A 23,592-nucleotide genomic window follows, 5' to 3' on the forward strand; every position below is an offset into this window, starting at 1 on the left:
CTTTTATAATATCTACCTAACAGCTTTTTGCGCAACGGCTACGCATACGAATAAATTCGTAGTTCTCTCTCTTCTTTCTAATAGGGTGAACTGCCCAAATATGGTATAGTCGCCTATTATGGCACTACCTTATATCTTGTAAAGGAGAAGTCGCACTCTAGTGAGAAAATCCTCAAAAAATACTTTACCATGTTTACTTAACAGTGTGCAGTGCAATCGCGCCATTCTATAAGATTTTAGTATCGATCCTCCGCCAGTTGTGTCTCCACGTGTTGAATATTTTTATGGTTAGATTTTCGATTGTATCTTTTTCGAGGAAGGTAAGTGATTTTGAAATGTTTCAACATATCAGTAATTTCAGTTTATTTATATTAATATTTGCCAACTGTTGGTTCGAGTAGAAATTCATTTTCTCTGTGTCAGTAGCTAGTATGTATTATCAGTCCACGTGGAGTTCCCAATGTGGCACTACCAAGAGTTCCCTAATATGGGTATAGTTATTGACATTTTTGGTGTGGGTGCCGAATATGGCACTAGGTGTCATATTAGGAACTTAAGGTGTACCATATTAAGAACCCTTTCGCTGGAACCTGCAAATGACACTCCACAAAAGAAAATATTTTTCCCAAGCTGTATAAATTTTTAACAAACTTAGAATCTTATCCATCTACAACTGGTAATTTTTTGGACGAAAAAGGGCATTCTAAAATAATCAAAAAATGACATCAACAGAAAGTGGTTTATATTTGAGCACTTCACCCTACTCAATAATTATAATGCGGATTTTATGGGTTAGATCCCTGATTCTTCGGAAGAGAATAATGATTGAGAGAATTTAAGAATATACATGTGTGTCTACTACGCAGTCTACTAACGATAATAGTACCTACCTAACAGCTGGTCTTTTACGAGCAGGATACAGATACAAATGTGTGGATGTTTCCTATAAATATGGAAATAATAGCCCCCGCACATATACGATTTTTTCATGCTCCTCTTTCGTTTCGTAATTAGTTTTCTAATGCGGAACGAAATTGGATGTTTTTTATACGCATGGAAATGGGGACCAACACAGGCGACCATGTTTTTATTTCGCGGTAGTTCGAAGTTTCTACAGCTGATGATAAATGATCGAAATTATGAACTAAACTTATCTAATTTAGAAAGTAGAGACATCGTACGGTTCTCTTTTACGAAGTTATAATAGTTCGACTATATCAAGAATATTCAAGAAGTAGAAATTTCATGTTGAAGGAATTTTTTGTATGAAATACTGCTGTATTAAACTTGTCTAATTTAGCTTCTTGGGACTGAATGGTTCAAATTTAAGGGAAGCAAAAACGAATACGTGACTATTGCGGAAGATCGTATCAGCATTAAGGTTGATGTAAGTCGGCTCTGGGCGTGTCTTATCGAGCCAAGGGCGGTAATGTTTCTTTTATCAAAGATAAGAGACGGTCGTCGAGCGATTCGAAGCGGGAAAATGGATTGTAGATTTGTAACGAGTGCCGCGGAATTGACTTATTCAATCCGTTACTCGATTGAATTTAAATGGCACCCTCGGACGTGGCTCGAAACCGTATTAATGGCGCCGGTGGGCTCGCGGGACGGGAAACATGTAACGCGCTATGGAAATCAGGCTAAAATATACATTTCAGATCCGGAATTTTCAACAAGTATTCTCCGCTGCGAGAGCTGTTCTGCTCGAATGGAGATTTGTTTGAATACCTCTTTGAGGCGCCGTATTAATTTTGATTTGTGTGATGCGACAGCTGGAATTCGCAAAAATTTGTTGAACTTCGGAAAGTGCTTTTACAATCGTCCATTTGGACTTTCTAATATTTTTTAGTAATTGAATACCCCTTTCCCGCTATTAATCTTGATTTCTATAGCACTATAGTTGATAAACGAATTCTTCAAAATTTTTCAGGAAATGAAATATGAAATTAATTTCATGAATTGAATAGAATTCGTGAAAATCGTTAAAAAGTTTATGAAGTGTTGCCGCGATCGTTGTCTGGATTGTTGCTCGCATTTGCACCGTGAAATATGGTAAACCGTGATCAAATTCAACGGAATAAGTAATAAAGTTTGACTAACCTTTTTACTGCAGGGTTTCATACTGTCGGTACTAAACTATACTGCCTCGCAGAAGGAATGCCGTCTGATGCGGCGCACACTTCCCGGAACTTTCTGTTTTTCAGTTTATACTTCACACACGATATCAGAGGAAAAAAATAAAATACAAACTGGTCGGGAGTATCGTAAAGCGCCACGACCGGAACTAACAGTTTTATTTATTTTTCTATTATTTTTTGATATGTAGAACGTGAAAAATGCAGTTTGAAGAATTGCTTTCGAAATCTGTGCAATATGTTTGAAATGCCACACCAAATATCAGCAGTGATGTAGCAATTTGTTTTAGTTGATTCAAGAAGTATTTCGAATACGTTTTAAATAGAAATTCTGATCTGTCATTTGATAGTTTGTCAGAGCATACGCATATACTCTTTCACAGCTCCGCACAACTGGTATCGAAAACATAATCATCCCCGGTAGAACGATCCAAAATATTGTCAAGTGGCACCGTCTCCAGGAAGCCGCAGGTTAGTCAGTCTTTTTCGCCGTTGGCACACATACAGAAGGGGTAGGCGTGGCACTGGCCGTTGGTTGCGCGTGCACCGGGATGAACGAAGACAGCGAGAGTGCATACTATTGCACACACGCGTGCGTTGGCTCGGGGGTGACTCTCGGCAGCAAGGGTGAGTGCAGCGTGTGTCGTAAACAAGGACGGAGAGGCCGACGATGAAAAAGAACGTGGTGTGCACGGTTACGTATCACGAGCGAAAGGGGTAGCTACCCCAGAAAGAGAGGGCCCGACAACTCCACAACTCTGTTCTCTCTCGAAAGAGAGAAAACTAGGGGATGCGTGTCAGAAGGGAGGAAGACAGACGCCGTGGAGCGAACGGCTGCTGATAAGGGACACCGGAAGAGAGAGAAACAGAGATATATACATATCGGCGAAATCCCTGGAAGAGGGAGAGAGATGGTTCATGAAGGAACGAGAGAGCGAGAGAGAGAACGGGGTGGATGAGAGCGACGAGATCCGCTCTCCCGTTGGAAAAAGAAGATTTCGCCGAGGGTTGACGGGAGAAGGACAGAGGGTTCGCGAAACCAGGTGGGGTGGGTTCAGGATAAGAGGGAGTGAGAGAGGGAGGAAGAGAGAGAGAGCGAGGGAGAGAAAGAGAGAGAGAGAGGGGGCCACGCCGAGCGAGACGGCACAGTGGTTTCAGTCACCGCCCGATCCTCGGCGCGCACGGTTTTCGAGCGGGTGTTCTTTCTCGTCCTCCTCGACGGGGGGGCGAAATCGCCGATTAACGGGGTCGTTTGACAGTGATCCGCGTTGCCATCTCCCCCAGAACCATTGCTATCGTGTGGAGAATTTTTTCGAACCCAGGGACCAGCGAAATTAGTCCCAGAAGAAGGTACAGCGATCTTCCAACGAAACTTGGACACCTCTCGCGCGAACTTCGGTAAAAGTGCTGTGACCACCTTCCCTGAACCACCTGGACACATTGATTACATCAGTTGATTACGCCATTGTGCCCGTCGTCAGAACGTTATAGTTCGCTCCGGACGATTCTCGAACGGGAACGTGTCTTCAAAAGTTGCCTCGAGCTGTCTTGAATTGTCTCAAGTTGTCTCGAGTTGTCTGAAGTAGAATTGTTCTAAGTGAAAGTTGTCGATGGTGACTCCGTGTGGTTTGAATTCACGGTGAATTGACAAACAGGAGGATCGATTCGGGAAGAGGATTTTTGAGCTGGATCGATCGTGGTGATTACGTGGGAGATGGATAAACTAGGCTGACACTAGGCCTGCCGAACGCGAACTCCGAGTTGTGTGTGCGTATTCGAGTGTTACTGGTGCGTGGACCCATTCTTTTCGTGTTCCCTATTGTTCGACGACAGCGGAGCCTTCCTGCTGCTGCTGCGACGCGACTTCCGGTTCGGGTTTCGAGGAGCATTCAGGTTTTAGGATGAGCGGCTGGGTGTCGCGAAGCTGAGACTATTTCGGTGAGACATGTTTGATTGTTCAGTTGTCATTACGGGATTCTCTGGGTTTCGGTGGTTTGGGGATTGAGAATCGAATTAATTATGGCTGGCTGGATGTGTGCTCGCATTTGATATTGATGGAGGCTGTTATGTGTTTCATTGACAGATTTATCTTATTATTGATTTCTGTCAATGTTTCAGCGAGTTTTTCGAAGCTGAAAAATTCCTGATTTCTTCCGATTGATTTCGTTTTGTATTAATTTCTTCATATCTCTCAATTGAGTATTTTGAGGTCAGCACCAACTTAAGGTGCAGTTGGTATACATCTGTTCAATTATTAATGCTTTGCAGTACCGACTCCCTGAATCATTCATAGATACTAATGGATTTGTTCTTTAAATAATTACTATGGTTGCATATTCGAAAATGGGAATTTGGGTGTATTTGATTTATTGATATGTTACAATGTAAAAAACATCGTCGGTTGTTTAGAATCTGCCCAATTTTACTAACAAGTTAATTGGTGTTTATCAACCGTGTAAAACCTGATATCGTTCCCCAATATTTGTTATCTGTATATAGACACCTATGATTGAACGTGTTCTCCATACATCGTCAGTTCGTATTAATATTTCACGATTGCAATTAGTGCGTAACCAATCAAAGAGAGTAAACAAGCTCGAAGTACCAATATGGTAAACTTATTGCAAGTTCATTCTGCAAACGTGACTGAATATCATTACGCAGCGAGAAATGACGATTCAGTTACGTGATATTTTTATAACATTTTACTGCTCTGCCATCCCTTCACGATCGAAAGATTTATTCATTTTGATTCGCAGATTTTTTCCGGTACGATTCTAGTTACATAGTATCCAATCTCTTTTCAAGTAGCACCGATACGTTCTGTTTCGACTTCTGTAAAACTCGCAAACTCTTTTGATATCTGTACTTTTTGTTTAGCCTTCAGTAAAATCGAGTTTGTTTCCGAAAAGTTTCAGGCTTTTGAACTCTGACCACGTTTCGACTACTTTCCGGACTCTTTTAACGTTACTCTTTCTCTCTCTCTCCCTCTCTCTCTCTCTCTCTCTCTCTCTCTCTCTCTTTTGTTTACGCGAAGTGCATTATGTTTTCCTTCGCTAATTTAAATATTTTCTCGATATGCACTCTTCGCTTCGATCCCAAAAAATCGAGTTTATTTACACTGGAGTGCAGTGTATTCGCATTACACCCTGTTTATATAGACCCGAAAAAAGAAATTGGGTTACGAGTGTCCATTACTCTCGACGGGATAACCATCGAGAACCCTCGTTGTTGTTGCTGCTGCAAAGGCAAGCAAATCGACTGTTCATGTCGGCGAATGCCGTGATATTGTCTAGTTACATCGTTCCCTCTTTGCGGCAAAATAGTCGCCGTTCGGGATAGCTTACAAATAGCCCGTAATGGGGCCTGAGTGTTGCAATTGCACCGTGCTGGCATATGCATCCCCTAATGCGGCGCAATAGTGATGCTCCTTTGTCCCGTAATAGCGGCTCTTATAAAACAGCGAATTCCATTATCGGTTATTGAGCGGAATAACGTGTTATCATTCCACCGGTATCGTCCGCATCTTCTGCTCGGAAGTTTTCCTTCCGTTCCTTGTGTTACCGCGATATTTACCTGCCCTAAAATTACATTTTCAAACCCTAATTTCACCCTACGATTCTTGAAGGTATCCATCACTTTCAACGCAACATTTTCCATTACAAAATTAATTGTGCGCAATAATTTTTGAATAAAATTCTGATTACACATCCTACGGTCGTGCCGAATTTATTTCCAGACCAATGACCGCGTTGGATCACAGAACAAGGATTAATTCACGTTATCTAGGAACGAGTAAGGGGATGAAGGGGCGCGAAAATCTCGGCTCCAGTGTAACCGAGAGCCAAGCGAGAGGAACGCTATTTCGCTAATGGAAAGTCAGATCCACAAATCGGCGATACAGTCGTCGCCCATCCGTTTCATTGTGTTTTAAGATCGTCGCCGAGGCTTTTCAATCCGGGTCAACTAGCGCTTCGCAAGACTTGGATCGATATCGAGCGATATACCTGTTCGCGGAAAATTGAAATCCTTACCTACAGACACGACGCCGGAAACGATAACGATGCGTGGCACTGTTCTTGTTACCGACAAACCCCTCGTTCCTACTTCGCCGTCTCTCATTCGAATATTTTTCAAATAATACCTCTTTGAATCTCCGCGGGACTGGTTTCCCTTGCGAAATTAGGGGTTGCAGCTCGTCGAACGATTTTTGCTTATTTTTTAATGGAGGATCATACTGCAACAATGAAATATTAGGTCGTTCCGTAAGTACGGTGAAGCACCTTTCGTATTCTTGAAGAAGTTAATGTCAGGCATTAGTGTTCCGCATAATTTCTCCTCGATTTTTAGAAGGTAGTGTTGCGAAGGAAAATTGTTTTTGTACTAAGTTGTATGCGAATATTTTCTTATAAATTCTCCATAAACAAAATCTGCGTTTTTATTTAGAATTTTAATTTCAATTTTAGAATTTTATTGACTGCACCTCATCTCCATTTCATCAACATGTATTTGTTACGATTAGACTGTGGATCTTTATGCATTTATGACTTATGGAATTTTTCGAAAAATGCTAGAATATAAAGTTCGATAGAATTTTATTTAATTGCATTTTCTTGAAATTTGTCTATAAAAATTGGAAATTGCATTAGCATCCGCAGCCCAGTTATGATGCACTCTATGATCCACACATAATAAAATTAATAAAAATAATGACCGGTGATTGGTGCGTTGGTGGACTCGCGTCATTTTAAAGAATAAACAGCGAGCGTAACGCGGCACATTGTTCTTTAAAATCGTTAAGATTGAGATTCAAGATCTTCTTACCCGATGGAAAAGTAATTCTCCCTCTTTGCTGAATAACATTGACATTACCGGATGAAACCATTTATTTATCCAGCAGCGGGGCCCTTTGAAGAGATAAATATCAGCAAGAAGGGAGAACAAAGCGAGAAAAGAGAAACGAGGTTTAAGAATTATCAGAGCGTGCGGTCTCTTTCATTGAATTCGAGTCTAGGGTTCGTTCGTTTACCACCGTGAGCCGGGTTTTCTTTCCGTCAAGGAGCTTCTTTGTTTTACTAACCGCTGCGGGAAAAAATATTATCCCGAATTTCAAATAGTTCGCTCTATTTTAAACCGTGCAAACAAACCCAAATCCGCCAAGTTACAAACTCGTGTCTGATGTTGATAGATGTTTAATATTATTCAATAATATAATTTCCATTACTGTAACAACTTGTTGCCGTCTTTCAGGTAACCTGTCAATTCCTTGTGTTTTTGATTTACATGCAAAATTACCTGCTTATTTGAAACACGACAGAACTTTCCCTCCAACCTAATATTTCGATAGATGCATGAACAATGAAATTTATTCCCCTATTTTCCACAAATGCACAATTATCTCTTCGATAATAGCGGAATATAAAACAGGTGATTTAGTGGCGGTTGTAGTGTCAATTAGTGATTAATTGAGAATGAAATGTCAAGGAGGGAGTGGCTTTTCCATTTGCGCACAAGTCGCCGATGAAACGAGCCGTGCTAAAAGCCTCTCTGCGGACCCTTCTCGCGCGAGGGTCTCTGCGAAACAACCGAGGGTCTCCGCGGAAAAACACTTGGACGGAAGTAAATGCTTTTCCCGATTCGAATGTCAGCATGATTGTGGCGTGGGTGTTGCGGGAGCACACGCAGCTGGTCGCCGAGTTATCGTGTGCGACCGCAGAGGGAGAGAGAGAGAGCCGTGTGGTCGCTGGCGTCGCTCGCAAACACCCTGTTGACGGTTTGCGGTCCGATTTAAGGGATGTAACGCGAATCAATGAGCTCGCGACATTCCTAGCCACCTTCTTCGACGTCGACATCCCACTCGCACGCCATTTCAACCCCTAGACAGTGGAATTACGTCCATTTCGATCTAGAATTACCAGCGTCTCATCTGAACCTCATGCTGCCATTTCGAACAATTTTATTTTATGGGCTTTGTTAGTTAAGTTTCTTTGGAAATTATATTCGCACATTCGTGAAATGGTATCAAAGCAGTCAGACAAAATCATCGATTTCAACTATCCAATACAGCGGTGCTGTTTTAATCGGATTTAATTAAAATAAGATTACAGTTTAATTGGAAAATGTAGAATACCCAGGAAAAATATTACATGACCGGCGAGAAAAGAGAGCAATAAGCTGTCTTTAATCTAATTTTAATTAAATCACGGATTAACCGAATCATGAACAGGATATTACAGCGGCGCTGAGACTGTTGGGAGAACGTGTAAGGTGATTAGGGAATATCGCATGCATTGAGGGAGGTTGTTTCGAAATGAGGAAATATGGAATCGAGGGAATTCTTATGCGAATATCGGTACATGTTTAACATTCCTGATTATTTCCTGATATTAAAAGTCGTGTGCTGAGAATAGAATTACATTAAAATCGTTCCGTATATTCTTCCTATTTATTCGAACTGTGTTAAGTACAACGAAAGAGAAGAAACGTTCGGAATATTTCGTTTCCGTCGATTAACACGTTCAATGCGTGTCAATTCTGGAACTGACTTGTGAAAAACTCGATCACGTGAGTCCGTTGGACCTAGCGATTTGCGCTGAAGATTTTTCAGAAAAAAATGTATTTATCTCATAAAAGTGATTTCCAGAGAGATAATATTTAGATTTCACAAACAGAATAAAAATTAAAAAAGTTCGCGTTGGGGCGAGTTCTAGATCGTCAAAAACGCATTGAGAGTGTTAACAAGCTCGATGCTTATATTTTCGAAATTCTCCCAATGCCGGCGAACGATTAGCCTGGCAGAGCCACGCGTATTTTCCAATCTAGTTTCGCGATACGTATCTCAATTTCGATTTTCATGCCCTCGTAGAACGGGCACACCCACAGACACTTACATACCTACACGTGCGTTGCATTCCGATCGGATCGAGTTTCTCAGTTGCAGGTATTGCCTGCAACAACGTTCCCATCGTTGTGTTATGAGTTTACCGCGGCATCCGGTGATGCGAGTATCTCATCACAGACAAAGACACGTACCGGCGAATGCTGATTAACGCACCGTACACACTATGATCAAACAAGGTGTCTCTATGGCTGGTATATTCCGATCTAATGCATCAGATCTCGATATCCGAACCGGTAAATCATGGATCACGCACACCGAGTGCGAAATTTCCATCGATAAAGTTGGATCACGGCAATTCCCCGTTACTCGATCTTGTAATCGCCGGTTACACTGACCGGTCGATTAACTGCATCATTGAATGGCGACAACGTAAGTTTCAGGACAGTGTAGAGAGCTGCAGTTGCAATTATCATGCACTTCTACATTTTCGTGAGCTTGAGCACACTGCAAAGAAAAATAAAAACTCACGACTGAAGTTATCGTCCGTTCTACTCGCGCCTTAAGAAATGCATGCGGATCCAGTAGAATTTACGAGGCCTTCAGGTGTTTACGGTTTCCATTTATGAGCAAGAACGTTGGGAACAATTACGGCCGGAGTGCGCGAACTATAATGACCAACACAGCACACACACACACGCACATACGCAGCCGAAGTAAACATGCATGAAGATAACAATGCCGCGGGAAAAAGTGCTATCAAAGCTCGGATCGTGAAGCATGGTTCACGGTAAACTTCGCGTCAGTTGATATTTCTGTTTCCGCGAATCTCGGTCAATTCCGCACTCGCGAATTTCCTTCTAATTAACGCGTTCGCTCGCGAAATCCGGATTCGCGGCCGACTGAGAGAATCGCGGGGGCCGCCGCAAACCGAGCTTGAAATCGGGAAAAAAAGCTTTGACGGTGTGTTTCTCACAATTAAGACGCGCGCCTTTGTCGTTAATTCGCACGCGTCGACGCCTTCCCTTTCCGGCGTCTTGGCTCGGATCTAATTAGTCAAGCGAAAGTCGCCAGGGGAAAACTTTCGGAAAGCATTGCTTTCCTCGGCTTCAAGACCGAGGAAAAACCTCCGCGGAAACCTTTCGACGGAACGGAACCGAACTTTTCCGCAATAACGAGGATCGGAGGAACTTTCCGCCCGTACTTTCACGCGATACAGCTTAATTTCTGCGCGTGCGAGTCCCGGCGCGGAATTAGGCGCAACCCGACAGAATGCTCTTTGTAAATGTTCGCTGAAACCCGCCCGAGAAAAATAGAATTCAATTTTCTGAGAATTTCCTAGCACGAAAACTATTGTTTTGAAGTATGGAAGGCAATCTAATTTAATCTAATCTAATAACTTGACGGAATATACAGTGGCCCACAAAAGAGTGTCCGTACGCCCTTTAAAACAGAATAACTTTTTTATAATTGTACCAAACGACCTGATGTTTTGCAAGCAATTAGAAGCATCGGTTTACTAAATGATATGCAAAAGAAAAATTATAATTTACAAGGTTACATGCTATAATAAAAAAGGTATTTTCTTAAACTTTTTTATTTGAGCCCTTAATGAAAATTTAAAAAATATATGTTTCGTAGATCTATGTTAGTTATACACATACTGAAAATTCCATCGAAATCGATTGAGATACACACGAGCTACAAACGGTTAAAAATGGTGAAACTCGTAGTTTTTCACGACTTTTGATCAGTTTCTGCTTAAAATCCCCCGAATCGTACATCTTTCAGTATGATATATAATTTTCAGTATGTGTATAACTAACATAGATCTACAAAACATATATTTTAAATTTTTATTAAGGGCCCAAATAAAAAAGTTTTTAAAAATGCCTTCTTTATTTTTGCATGTAACCTTGTAAATTATAATTTTTGGAAAATTTTTTTTGCGCATCATTTAATAAACCAATGCTTCTAATTGCTTACAAAACATCAGGTCGTTTGGTACAATTACTCGGCCAAAGCCAACGCCGCTTTCAGCTGTAGCCACGCTGTGATTGGTCCATGTTTTTCGTCCATAACTCCTGAAGGAAGCAGCGGAGGACATTTCCGCAAAGGAAAAAGTTACTCGAAATTACCTGAGCAATCACACTGTATACCCTGGTAATACTATTTAATTCTTAGAAAATTGCTGTCTAGTAGACACTGCTCTGAGTGATCGGTAATTTTTCAAGCAATTAATCAGCCGGCTATAGTTGTCGAAGAGGAGCAAGGCCACTATAGGGGACAAGAGTATTTCATCCATCTCTCAGTTGGAACGATCCTGCTCAATGGCACTCGAGTTCACGGGGCTGGCCTGTATTTCCTTCGAGACTCTTTTTCTCGGACTCAAGACCGCCCCCTTGTTCTGCCCCCTCGCGAATTATTTATTTTTCTAGAAAGCAAGCTTTGTCGAACGAGGGAATCCCTATCGAGAAGGGAACGAGCTCATGGCGCGATCGTTTTGATGATCGAACGGCGTCGAATCGACGTTTCTCGTGCACGCCACAAATATCGAAACAATAATGGAACCCCGGAATCTAGGGCTGCGCGATACGTTTGCCATAGTTGCTTGCCTCGCTCGTAAAAACTCTTCTCATCCTACCTTGTGTATATAGATACGTATACGTGTATTTAGTATATGACGTGCACACACGAGCAGCGTTGCACTGCCGAGAAAAACGTTTCCGCAAAATATTTGTTCGGCACGTGACGTGTGTTCGGATCCGGCCAAAAATCTGCAAACTTAGAGCCAGTCCTAAATACCATAGACAATGGCGTACGTGAGCCCCAGGCACCCGGGATATTTGTTGTGATATCGAAGGTATTTATGGACTTTGCTGCCAGCTATAGCGATTCGATTGCTCTCGAACGTACAGTTAGGAGCATAACTGATCACACACACTCCAAAGAAGAATAACTTTTTTATGAATGGATCAAACGACTTCAATTTCTCTGTAAGGCTAGACGAATTAGTTTAGTAAATGACATCTAAAGAATATGTTGAAAAAATGCATTTGGTCGGAATTGTGAAAAACAATAGTAAAAATTGATTTTTACAACTTCTTTAGCTGGGCCAATAACGAAAATTTAAAAGATGTGTTCAGTTAACTCGTATAAAGTATATACGTTCTGAAAATTTCATTGAAATTGGTTAATTGGTTTACGAGTTATAAATAAACGATCAAAAGTGATAAAAATTGGAATTTTTCATGATTTTCGGCCTTTTCACCACTTTTGATCGTTTATAACTCGTAAACCAATTAACCAATTTCAATGAAATTTTCAGAACGTATATACTTTATACGAGTTAACCGAACACATCTCTTAAATTTTCGTTATTGGCCCAGCTAAAAAATTTGTGAAAATCAATTTTTACTATTGTTTTTCACAATTCCGACCAAATGCATTTTTTCAACATATTCTTTAGATGTCATTTACTAAACTAATTCTTCTAGCCTTACAGAGAAATTGAAGTCGTTTGGTCCATTTATAAAAAAGTTATTCTAATTTAAAGTGTGCGTGATCAGTTATGCTCCCAACTGTAAAGTGAGCCATAGTAATATTCGAACAGTTTTAAAAGTATGATAACGGGAATAATTGTTTCTTCTCGCAATTTTGTCGAGACTCGAAGTGTGTATAAATTTCCATTATCTCCGAGCACCTAACTCTTGTCAAAACGTAAATTGCACCATTTTACTGTACATGCAACTCAAATTAACTCTCTGCTATGAAATGTTAAGTAGCCCCAGGCTTTCATAAGGTTAGTAAAAATATCCAGGTTTGAAAACGAACGCCAGCTTCAATATTTTAAGTAGACGGTGAGCGAAATTTTTCATGCGCCCACAATTCTCACTCAACGGAGTCATTTTTATGTGAAACGTTTTTCAAAATTCAGTACGTATCAAAAGTTACAACGGTTTTAATTGTGCAGTGAATGTCCATGGGTCGGCTATCTGCGGGTCGGATGCACAATTTTGAAAAATGTTCCACGCAAAAATGAAACACTAATAAAGACAATAAGTTGTCATCTCTTTCGAACAGTGGAATCTCGCCGTTCACGTATTGTAAAACTGGTATTCATACAATGAAGTTCCATACTAAAATTGTTATTACTCTGTGGACAAATTTTCGAACATTAGCTCGTAACACGCGTGATAAAACATTCTCTATGTATTCAAAAATTGTCCATTAAATCTTCCTTAGTGAACGTACGTGTGCGATAATGGCTCGAAATTATTGCCGATAGCAATTCTCAATTATTAGGTCTGCTGGAAAATTACGAAATTTCCATTCATTGTACCTTTACACTTTATTGCGAAAAATTGTTTTTTATTCTCGTATTATCCTCGTATTTTACATAAATTCTAACGCAGCCGTTAAGAAATAATGATCTCGCGTTTAAAATTACATTTATCATATTGTTACATTGATATAGAGCACGAGGCAATCATTTTCTTGCTGAAAACAAAACTCTGTGTAATACATTGCTGAACAATTTTTCATCTTTTACATATCGCTGCTCCGGAAGTATAATGACAGAACTGTAAAAATTGAAATCTTACAGTACAAGCAAAAGAAAAATAATTCCAATTTGTCTTAATAGAATGGCCTATAGATTCGGTTTAATTCTTCTATGAGAGTAGTTTATAGACATTGTGGATTATTATTGCAACTTTTAAGTTATTTCAATTTATGAAATAATAAATACCAGCCTTGTTCTTCTGAAATTGCGTCATTATACTTCCGGAGCAGCGATATGGAGATCTGATTTTAAAGAACAGTAAAAAAATGTAATGAAAAATGGATGAAATATCTGTGATAGGCGGGTCTGACTAGTGCAGTAATATCCCCTGTCAGGGATCCATCAAATTCGACGGAAGCAGCGAAATTAGTGGGCCGATCGTTCTACGCGTTGAATCAAGGCGCGCAGGCTATCGGTTCTCCGGTAAGTTTCGCCGATAATCAGATCAGAAGCTCGTTAACCATTGAAAACTCTTGACACGCCGATAATGTCTCGCGATTCGATCGAGTTCCCCAGACCCCTTCGAAACCTTCTTCTTTCTCCACCCACGCCCGTCGATCGTTCCCATTTTCTATGGATTTTTTTTCGGCCGTGATTTTTCAACTTTCCCGTCTCAGCCGCCGCTGCCGCCGCCGCCGCCTGTAATTAAGGGTAACCAAACTCGAGCAAGTTTCTGACGGCCCTTTGTCGAGAATAATGCGGTCCAGAGTACCGTGGTGTGGGTGGCCACTCTAAATTGATCCTTCGCGACGTATTCGAGCCCCACGCCCGCGCCCGAGCGTAATCGCCTGCGTTCCGCGAGCGGAACGGGCGGGGCCCTTCGCGGAAACTTGCGGAAAGCTTTTCTACCAATGTCGAGACGGATAGTTGTCGAGTTTCTCGTCAAGTATTTCGGATGTGATGGCTCCACGTACCCGGGCTGCCTCTAACTGCGGAACTTCCAGCTCCGACTTCATTCAGGACCAAATTATTAGATTAGGATTAGCGAATATTTCTGCTCCCATTACTCTTAGCACTTCCCGACTTTGCCACTTTCTTGTATAAATTTAGGTTCTCGATATAACTCTTCGTGGAACAGAGTGTAAGATAAAAATTGTTACCATGCTATTTCAGTTCCAAGTATTCTAATTAATAAAACAGAATATCCTGTAATAGTCGATTCCCGTGATCCACTTGGTACAATTTCATTTCATCCGTTCATCATTCATAAGTTCTCAGTATACCTCTTACTGGAGCAGAATCTCCAGGATAGACAAATATTTTTTTATTTAAAAATTGCTACTGTGGTATTTCAGTTCCAAGTATTCTAATAAAAATAGAATATCATGTCGATTCCCTTCATCCATTCGGTACAATTTCGTTTCATCAAACTCTCTTCTCTTACTCGACCAGTCAAGAGGATAAAGTATTCGCTAATACGTATAAACAGAAAATTCTACAAAAATTCTGAAACCTTCGAAAAGAAGTAGAAGTAAAAGATGGAAATCTCGCTTACATGGTAGACTTGATCAATACGACCTCGGTGAACACCATGCGCAAGCAAAATCCCGGGTTTCACGAGAAGATTGTGGATCTTTATGCGTTGAAAGCAAACTGCCGAGTAGAATCCGGAGGGGTAAACATTTTTACAAAATCGATCATTTAATGCACTTGATCGTCGCACAAAAATATATTGAACTATCGAATACGAACTATCCTAAAGTTAAAGGCCAACGATCTTCGCCAATTTTCGCATCAAATTCGACCCGACAGTGCTCTCAGAGAACAAGACTCCGAAAAATCTCTAATCTTCTCAAGTTCCCCGATGCACAACAATTTTTCGGGTCTCGCGAAATCATGCTGGCGCCAGGGTTCGCCTCTCCAGCAAACAATCGTGGATCGTGGGTGTCGCCGCGTCTCACGTTCCTGCTCCGTCGCACCTCTGTATTTAGTGGAAAGGCGTGAATCGCCTGGAAACAGAGGGGAACGGAAGGGAAACAAACGATCGCGATGCCGGGTATTCGTATTACCTGGCAATAATTTGTTGCGCCGTGAATTATGCATGATTCCGCGCCCCGATAGATTATACATTGTGGCGTGTTGGAGCTCCGGATCTCTCTTTCTCTCTCGCACCGCGGTAAAACTCGCAGGAATATAATTTTACCGACTGTGTCCTCGGCTATTATCGAGCATTAATTAGCCGGCCACTGAAATTTTATCGTACACGCGCGAGTAACAACGTCGCGCGATCGCTCCGCCTATTATTGTTCCATTAACGGTTTCGCAACACACAAGTTCTGGAATCAATAGGCGATTTTAATCCGGCCGGCTCGCATACTTTGGATTATTTAGCGCCGCGACGTCCGGTTTGTAAACTGTTCGCCACGGAATTTCATAATGGGGATGAGCCACCATTGTAGAATTCCCCTAACGATCGCGCGCTACCCGTTTTCGGACGCTTCGTAGGTCAAATACCAAGTGGCTGTGGGACAAAATCATTTTTTAGCGATGCGAATATCAACGTGATTATTTTCCTGTTGTATCTCAAAATTTCTTACATATATCGAGCACCGGTCACTGACCAATTACCATGCCAGGGATGGTCAGTGACCACCGTAAGTATTTCAAAAGAAGTCTGAGCGATTATACGTAACCGCTCTGAGCATCCTGTGATCATAGAGATGACCAGTGAACAATACAAATACCGTAAGAGGTATCTGCTGGACCACAGGAACGATCACTGATCTCAACTTAACAGTACAGTGGAAAGATACAGTGCCAAACAGCATTAGAGCACCGAGAACGGATATCTAATTACTGTTTGGACGGACCTCCCACTAAATTCTTTCTAAACCTAATAAAAAGGCTAGAACGCGTTTCGCCGAAATTACCTCAATTCCTTAGGCGAGTACGGGATTGGTGGACGGTTGTATAGCGGAAAAGGAGGCCGCTCGTAAGAAAAGTCTCGGCCCTGTTAAGGAGGAAAGTTTCTCCCGGGGTCCGGGTTTTCGTCGTTGGCGTGGCAGTACTCGAGGGCGCACTGGCCGAGAAGGAGAAGGAAAGGCGGCGTGGCGACGGGAACTGTAAAATGAAGGTCTAAGTAGGCGGCGGAAACTTAAGCTTCGCCACATGTGCGAGTGTGTCCCGGGGAAGCATGTGGCCCCCGCAGAACCCGGACCCGGGAGAAGTAATCCGGACTGCCGTTTGCAGCCACGAAAACTAACTACGTGAAGCGAATTATTATCAGACCGCGGAACGGAGCTTTAAGGCACTATCAGCCTCTTTGCTCGGGACTCCAGCAGACTGCGGGAGAGACTCCGGCAGACTCCAGGAAACTGTTCGCGGACCGGTTCCCGTGAATTCAACCAGTCCACCGGCAGCTTTCGCGACTCGATTCCCTTCAAAGAACCACATCAGAAAGAGAGAGAGAGAGAGAGAGAACTCCTGTCCCTTGCTCGCGTGCTACTCCAATTACATCGGCAAGACGGAACACACCCGACGATCGTGTAGGAAAAAATTGGGCTGCCGACTTTTCAGATCTCTTCCACACCGTGGAACACCGTGGCGAGATTTTAATTGCCGAGAGTCCGACGCACACACACACCCGTCAACTCCGACTCGGTATGCTTCGAGCTCATAATCTACCGTAGACTTCTTAACCGCGGAGTCGCGAATATTGTTTAGCTTATGTGTTCACGCTTAGCCTGTTTCACTGAAACCAGACTCGCCGTCAGCTTCTTCCTGTGAATAGGAAACGACGAGATGCACTCGTCCAGGATTATTCAGGAGTGAGACCCTTATTTTTAGGGAGCCTTGGTTTAGTTTGTTTCGAGTTTAATTTAGACGCTAAAAGGCGTTTCGATGGTGGGTCTGGGATGAAACGAAAATAGAGCTGTCTACGGCAGTGTCTGGAGCATATCCGAGAAAAAATTGGCTAGGACAGGGCGTCACCGTTGTAACGGATCGTCGCGAGGTTACAGGAGTTACATGCGGCGCACGAAGCGGGTCGGGGTTCCTCCTTCAAATCCGGGTCGTCCCTGGTATTTGTCACGAAGCTGCGGAATTCCTGACGAAGCGTACGCTGATCCAGTTTGCGAGACTCTGGCACGTACCGCGTATAAAGTCTCTGATAAAAGTTCGAAATAACTGGCACATTCGCTGGAGGTCGACGCACCCCTTGCGAAATCGGACTCCGGTCGTAAATTTTACAAATCGGTCATATTCAATTAATTGATCCTCTGCATCTTCTAACCATTTCGCTACAATGGACGAAATATCTCGTTTCCACGATGTCGAAGAAACGATACTCCTCTACGGTAGCGAAAGAGCTAATCCGAACGCGAATGTATCAAATACAATCAAATTAATTTTCTGTTTAATCGAGTTCGCTGTATTCGGAAGCCAGGCGGTCCATTAGAGTGGAGAAATTCCAGACGACTCATGAATAACTGACATATATTCTTATTCACATATCCATTCACATATCCTTACCAACTCAATGATTGTATCCTCTCCTCAATAAGTGAGGTAAAGGACTTAGGTATTCATTTCTCCTCAACCTTGAACTTTTCCAAACATATTCATAACATTGTTAATTCCGCATCAAGAACACTCGGGTTTATACTACGCTTTTCTACTGATTTTCACTCAATACACACAATTAGATTGTTATATATTGCCCTTGTCCGTCCCCAGTTGGAATTTGCTTCAGTTATATGGTCTCCGAATAGCTTAAATTACGAAATCATGCTAGAGAGAGTGCAGCATAAATTTCTCAGGTTTTGTTCTTATAAGATTAATAATCCTATGTCAATCTTTGATTAAAATCTAAACATTATCTGCTTGCAGAAGAGTATCCGACCAGAGCTTTATTTTTAATTTAATTAATAACCATATAGATTGTACGTCTCTCCTTATGCAAATCAATTTTTACGCACCTGAACGTGCTTTAAGATCTCGAGCAGGTTTTCAAACACTTAAATGCAATTCCACATATGGAATAATAAATCCTATAAATCAAATTATTGCGAACTTCAACACTCTATACAATAGTATTGACTATTTTAATGGGTCGTTACAAACTTTCAAAAAAAAATTACGCAGGATTAATTTATAATATCAATACCTTTATACCAATAGTTTTGTTTTCTTTTTATGCATGTACTTTCTTAGTAATTTATGTTAAGTCTTTGTTCTATTGTAAACATTTGTGAAAATGGACCTCGGTCCGTTCAAAATAAATAATAATAATAATAATAATAACATATAATCACCCTGTAACGATCGTCCGCGATGTAGCTGCGATTAGTTTTGCATCACACGGCCGGTAAACTTGCATCAACGCGCTTTCGTATTCCATAGGAAATTCGGTGGAAGTTCGTGGCGACTGCGGACCCCCGAAGCCACCGCTACAATATTTACGAACTTCCAAACTCGGGCCGTACTGAGCGCGTTCATTTTTTAAAGTTAAAGGACGGAAGTCCTGTAATCCGGCATGGACTATACCATTCCGCGAGATTCCGCGACCGGGGACCGCGTAATTAATGTGCACGGGAAGGAAACCATCTTACGAGAATTTATGAAAGCTCGTACAGCAATTACGATGCATCATTCTAATGCACTCCGTGAATGCGATCGTCACGATTGTTGCACACTTGAATCTGCGGGTGCACCTCGGTGGAACTATATAACTTTTCAGAAAGATAATTGGAAATTGATTATTTTTCTTGGAAATGGGTGTTAATAAATCCACACTGTCACTTCTAATATGAAACTATTCTTTAGTTTAAGGGCGTGGGAGGAAATTCTTTACTTCATAGTTCGTAATCTCTGTTTATTAATATGATTCTTAGGTCGTTGATCATTGAACTTATTGTAAAGTAACTTATTAACTTATTGATAGTCCAACAATCTTCAAATCGGGATCGCTTAACTACATATTACCCGATAGTATTCAGTGAATCTGTGAACATAGACGATCGAGTTGCAGAGTGTAAGAGTGAGGATGTAATGGAGAGCACAGCGATACGTACGCTGAGAACTGCTTTGTAATACATAGTTACACCAACATGATACCCGTAATATGATAACAGGTTCCCATCGTGGGGCGATGATTATGAAAGTTTTAACTATCGTTCAGCTCACGAGCACCGGCAACAGATTGAATTTACCGAGCGGGCTTTCTCGTTGGCACCGGAATTAAAACGGTCTCTGTTTTAAGTGCAGTCGAGTCGCCGGAACGTTGTTCCACGTTCCGACAATTTAAGAAGGTATGCGAATAAAATCGAAAATTTTCACAATACGTCGTGTTGCAAGAAATGGTAGAAAGTATTTTGGAGACGACGTCTTCCATGTCTGTGAATAATTGTAAAAATAAAAATATTTTACATGGATTGCAACAAACTAGAGTGAAATAGAAATTTATTTGCTGTCTTAAATTGTTTAATAGATTGAAAATAACATAACAGTATTTTAAAATTCTTCTAATGTTTCTACTGTTTCAAATTACATATACTCATTTTTGTCAGAAATGCATAAAATCCGATAAAATCTAGTAATCGATGAACTCACAAGCACAAGTTTCCGAATTGATTCGTACTTCTTTAAACATTATCTTACCAAATCTGCGAACGTGATATCGAAGCTCTCCATGCAAAATACACAGGATCGTCGGAGGTGACTCGGCAGAACGCGGAATTCGATTTCATTGGGCTAATTAATATTCGCCGGACGGAGCGTGCAATCAATTGAGCCGGACCCATACTTTCGGTCGATATCGTGCACGCCATTGATGCGCCGTTCATTGAGATTTTATCTCCGCTATCGGATCGGACGCGCCGGTTACCGTTTACTGGGCAAAACGGGCTCAAAAGGTTGAATAAGCTTGAATAACGTCTCGGGATCCCATAAAGTTCACCGGGTGGACCCATACAACCGTTTCTCTCTCTCCCTCTCTCTCGTTCTCTGTGGCCTCTTCCAGCAACGTATCCCGAGCCCTTATAAATACCGACCAAGAAGTTTCTGCCGGCTTTATAAGAACACGGGAAATGATAGCGCACACGCGCTCGAAATGTGCGGCTCGTTGGTAAGAAGTACGCGGCGATAAATCCCGAGCGTGACCTGAGCCACTGGCTTTCCCGCAGCGTTTTGGTCTGGTTGCGCTGCAGCTCGCCCGGCCACCGCTGAGAAGCGAAATATTACCTTGTTTCCGCGAAGAAGGATAACCGCGAACAACCTTATGACGGATAAACTACCTTCGACGGAACCGTGACCACCGTTCCGTACGGCTTCCCTAGGCAAACACCGCCTCTGCCTCAAATTACTTCGAAAGCAATCGTAACTCGGCCTATCTTAGACGCAGAACTTGCTTTTTATTACTTTCCCCACCCCCGGTGTCGCCGACCACTGAGGAACAACTTTCTTGGTAAGAGTCACAGGACTGGTCAGTGACCTATATTAAAATGTTCAGCGATCATAGGACTGGTCAGTGACCTATATTAAAATGTTCAGCGATCATAGGACTGGTCAGTGACCAATATTATACGAGTCTTCCATATTAAATATGAGATTTTTCGAATAAATCCCGCATGGCTCATCTAATAACAATGTAAGAATCATCACGTTTTATTCCACCGAATCGAAAGCGGCACGAACCACGAAACCAGCGTTTCCTTCCGGGAACAGTTTTCAAATAACCAGTCCGCGTTCCCGTTATTCTTATCATCGTAACATCCGCTTTGTAGCTCGATATTCGAAAAAGAGGCACGCGAGAGCAAACTCGGCAGCAAGACTGTGCGCAAGAAACACGAGATTCGAGCACAAGGGGAAGAATACCGGGGCGAATATTCAAACCGGCGATATTCCAAGTATGCTTTGAGTATCAATTTCGCTCCGGTCCTGTTACATTCGTGAATCGTAATTCCGCCATTAAACCAGGAATAATCGTGAGCCAGGCTGAAGCCACGGCAAACACCAGGGACCGATCGAATCCCTTTGAAAGATCTCCGAGATTGGACGAATACGTCGAAATTGATATCTCGCGGCGTTTAGGTCGCGTGCATCCGTCCCCTCCTCACGGCGGCTATACTATTCCGCCAAAGTATATTCTCACACGGCTTTCGTGAACTCCGCCGAGATAACGATACTTGATAAACTAATTACGCGTGCGAGTCTCGTCTCCTCTCGTGACAGTAAATCCGAAGTTAAGTCTCGAAACGACGTTCCCCGTTTGCGGCGGAGCTTCGTTCTCTACGCAATTACGAAGTAATGCTTCCTGAACAATGCTTCTTGCGTGCGCCACGGCAAAATGCACTCGCTACCTCGTTAACTCTGCACTAACATTTAAAAATGATTCCGTCTGCAACTATCGGTTAATTATTACGTGGACGAAAATAGGGGTCGCAGAGGAGACGCGGAGGATCCGGTCGGAATTGGAAAGAAGTAGACTAAAGAGCGTGCACACGGGTGGCTCGGATGAGAAAAGGATTGAGAACTGCAGAGGGGGTGGTTGTTGCGAGGGGTTAGGTCGCCTGGTTGTCGGAGGGAGTCGCGAAATCTAATGGCAGACGGTGAGAAATTAAAAATGCCCGGTGGGCTCGCGCGTAAATAATCCTGGGGAATGTTTTGTACGCCGCGAGAGTGATTCCGCGATGTTTCGGTTCCCGGCAAATGAAGAGAAAAGACCTCCATTCGAGAGCGAGGAGAATGGGTGTGTTTGCAGGCTCGTTTCACGCGAGCGAACCCAACGTCGCGTATTCTAATCGCCGAAGTAACCCAGCCGATGATGGTACCCGTATTTTCGCGGTTCGAACCTGGTCCTACAACCCTGCAGTCCTAGTACAATCACTATCAATTTCTATCCTCTACAGCGTGATCCCTCGAACGTGGATTCAGAAATTCATTTACCCGTTTTTGTCCATCGGTCGATTTGTCGAGAAAATTTTTGCTTACGAAATAAATACATTTATTCATGTATACAGAGTTTCTCAGCTGAATGGGGCCACCTAAATATCTCCTTCATTTTTAATGACACAAAAAATATTTATGGCATAATTGAAATGGTATCGAAGGAGGAATATCATAAAAGAACAATTTCTTTTGTCCGGTTATTTTTTCATAGTTTTTTCAAGGTCATCGTTATTTTTTCATTGAGAAAACTTATTTTTTTAAATTTCATCTTATAGCGGCTGACAAAATACATTTGAATATGCTGTAGTCATTAACAAGATGGAAAGAGAAAATAAGTTTTTCGGATAAAAAATAACGATGACCTTGAAAAAACTATGAAAAAATAACCGGATATTCCTCCTTCGATACCATTTAAATTATGCCCAAAATATATTTTTCGTGCCATTAAAAATAAAGGAGATGTTTAGGTGGCCTCCTTCAGCTGACACACCCTTTCAACCCTTTTAACTTGACCACCTTGAATATCTTTGTTGTTTTTAAACATACGTCAAACGTCGGAAGGACATAGTTGAATGGTAAAATGGGGCTCACACGATACCAAAAAAATTTTTGTTTTTATGTAATTTTTTTTAGATATATGAAGATTTAGATTTGAATATACCATCTTCATTTTTTTAAATGGAACGAGGTATTTCTGAATACATCAATAGATGCAGCTGTACATTCGTTATAAAGAAGTACTAACCTATGTATGTCGAAAAGTTAATAGTTCAGGAGATATTTCAATTTAAATAACTCTAAAATACCATTACTGTCGTACTAAGACGTTACACTAGTAAATAAACGCTAACGTCTTAGTACGACAGTACTATTTTAGAGTTAATTAATATATATACATTTATTTCAATTAATTGTGAAATAAAGAACCCGGGCCAGCAATTTGAGCATTTCATCTGCGAAATGCTTAACACAGGAGAAGATCGATCATGCTGCGAATGCATAAAATCTGCAGTCTGTCTGTCAATAAGTAATTAGAACGACGCGTCCCAGTTTCCGCGAGATCGTCGTCCGCCGTTGATTCCGTCGGCCTCGAGAATTAATTCGAGTGAGAGCCGACGCGCAATAGTTATCGAGGGGTCCCCGAAACTCCATTACGTCTTCGAATGGGA

At 41.8% G+C, this 23,592-nt stretch overlaps 1 protein-coding gene across 1 annotated transcript in view; it reads left to right on the forward strand.

Moving 5' to 3' along the window:
- The first annotated feature begins 3,279 nt into the window (after positions 1 to 3,279).
- LOC143209156 (uncharacterized) overlaps positions 3,280 to 23,592 on the forward strand; it is a 321,762-nt gene continuing 301,449 nt past the window's right edge. The window contains exon 1 of the mRNA XM_076424475.1: positions 3,280 to 4,073. The gene's annotated coding sequence lies outside the window, so the exon portion shown is untranslated. The remainder of the gene's footprint in view (positions 4,074 to 23,592) is intronic.

Source organism: Lasioglossum baleicum, chromosome 5, assembly GCF_051020765.1.
Source record: "Lasioglossum baleicum chromosome 5, iyLasBale1, whole genome shotgun sequence".
Lineage (NCBI taxonomy): Eukaryota > Metazoa > Arthropoda > Insecta > Hymenoptera > Halictidae > Lasioglossum > Lasioglossum baleicum.